Source organism: Gekko japonicus, unplaced genomic scaffold, assembly GCF_001447785.1.
Source record: "Gekko japonicus isolate JY-2015 unplaced genomic scaffold, Gekko_japonicus_V1.1 scaffold72, whole genome shotgun sequence".
In the NCBI taxonomy this organism is placed as follows: Eukaryota; Metazoa; Chordata; class Lepidosauria; order Squamata; family Gekkonidae; genus Gekko; species Gekko japonicus.
Window position 1 is genome coordinate 2,020,684 of NW_015168046.1, and position 2,608 is coordinate 2,023,291.

Below are 2,608 nucleotides of genomic sequence, written 5' to 3' on the forward strand. Positions count from 1 at the left end.
GGACCCCCGGGGGGGGGGGGGGATGAAGCATTGCGTAAGTATTCACATAACACATCAAGCAGTACAAAAATTATTTAATAAAATTTAAAATAAGCCAGACACAGCTGTATAGACCACAGTCCCTAACAATTTATCCAAGCAAGTTTGTAAAACCATTTTGTACAGTGGAACCCTATTACCTGCACAGAAAAGCCCTCTTGAATAGCTCAGTTTTGCATCGTTTACCAAGAGCCAGGAGAGTGGGGGCTTTCCTCAACTTTTCAGACAGGCCATTCCACAAGGCAGGAGCCACAATGGGAAAAACACGTGTATGGACAGTTGTTGATTTTGCCCATTTGAAGGTTGGCACCCTCAGAAGCCCCCCACTGACCTGAGTGAAGTTGTCATGGCAGAGCAAAGGGAGAGAGGCAGTCCTGCAAATCAAGTTTGCAAAACACTAATTCACATTCATGTCTGCCATATAGCACGGAATTTGCTGTGTGAAACGGAAGCAGCACTTCACAATCAGATACAGTGGCTACACACCAGTAACTGCTTGGAGGCTCATATCTGAAATCATCATAGCAAGTCAACAATGGTGCAATACTTTGCACCGATAGATGAACTGAAGTTACAGGGTTATCAGTAAATTAATCCTGATTTGTGGTCACTCAGTTGTCAATCAAAAGGTATAGCAGAGTTGGCCAGGCTTCAAGAGCCCTTTCTTTCTTTCTTTCTTTCTTTCTTTCTTTCTTTCTTTCTTTCTTTCTTTCTTTCTTTCTTTCTTTCTTTCTCCTGTAAGGTCAATGACATAGGCAAGGACCCTACTAGTAAGGCTGCTAACTCTGGCTTGGGAAACTCCTGATGGTTTGGAAGTGGAGCCTGAGGAGAGTTCTCAATGGAGTGTAATACTATAGTGGGTGTCCACCTCCAAAGCAGCCATTTTCTCCAGAGGAAATCATCTCTGTACTCTGTAGATCAGTTATAATGCTGGGAAACCTCTTGGCCCTCTGGAGATTGGCAGCCTTACCCCCCTAAATGAGCTCACTGCTTATTAACATTTTTACCTGCTATAGATGAGGCCTAACCTGGAGGAGTGTATGTACGGTCTACCAAGATACCTAAGATCATTATAATGGAAGCCACTGATCTGATCCAGTTCTAGTTCCATACAGTTAATCATGCACAACAGATAGAAGCACTATGAGGGATGTAAAACCACTTCAAAAGCCAGTATAGTGGAGTCCAGTTGACCATCATGAAGGAGACAGGCATATATATCAGCTGCATGTACAAAGGCCTGCTTCTGCATGCAAACAAAGTCATTACAAAGTCAACTGTGTAATGAAAAATGCAGTGTCTGTATAACTTCCTATGTTGTTTTGAAAATGGATCTGTTGAAGCACTTGTTACTTTTGCAGTAATACCGCAAGCCATCTGCACAATGTTGTAAAGTGATATTATTTTAATGATAATAAGATGGCAGATCTTGCTTGTATACAGCATGAATCAACATATGTTATTTTCAGTGTGTGGTATTACTATTTATTACTGAACCTATTTCAGTTATCTCTTGGAAACTGGGTCACCGTGTTAATGTGTGTTTCTAAAATTAAAGCTGTGGCATTAGGCATAGTCAAATAGTCCCAAGGAAAAATGGCTGCTTGAATTGCTTTCACTTTGTTTCTGTTTTCTGAATGACTATTTGTAGGTGAGGATTTGTGAAAGTAGCTCAGCCACTGTTTGCACAATTGTAAGGACCCATGCCTGTTTTCTGCAGAAATGTGTGACAGAAAAGTTCCCATTTCTAAAAATCCATTGTGTCATAACATTAATAAGTCCGGTAGCACCATAAAGACCAACAAGATTTCAGGGTATGAGCTTTCAAGAGTAAAAACTACCTTTGTCAGATACTGCAGACAAAAATGACTATTCTCTGAAAGTATTAGGGATCCCAAGTCCCCCCGGGGGGGCGGGGAAACCCCTGCCCCATAGGCCCGTTCCCCGGTGTCGCCGGATCGGGCCCCGGGGGGAACTCCACCCCGACGTGGCCAAAAAGACTCACACAACTTTAAAAGGGGTTTTTCTGATATGAGGGGACATTTGGGGAGGAAATTGAAAGGAAAAGTAGAAAGGGTCAAAACCATTGGGGAAGCTTGGAAACTATTTAAAACTACGATTCTAGAAGCTCAAAATTTCTGATATGAGGGGACATTTGGGGAGGAAATTGAAAGGAAAAGTAGAAAGGGTCAAAACCATTGGGGAAGCTTGGAAACTATTTAAAACTACGATTCTAGAAGCTCAAAGAAAATATATATTCCGCAGGTCAGGAAAGGCACAAACAGGTATAGGAAAAAGCCTGCATAGTTAACAAACAAAAGGATTCCTTTAAGCAGTGGAAAGCTAGTCACAGTGAGGCTGATAAAACGGACAGGCTATGGCAAATAAAATGCAAGTCTGTAGTCAGGCAGGCAAAAAGGGAATATGAGGAGCATATAGCAAAAAACGTAAAAACCAACAATAAAACTTTCTTCAAATACATTAGAAGCAGGAAACCAGCCAGGGAGGCAGTGGGGCCCTTGGATGACCAAGGGGTAAAAAGAGTATTGAAGGATGATAGGGAAATGAC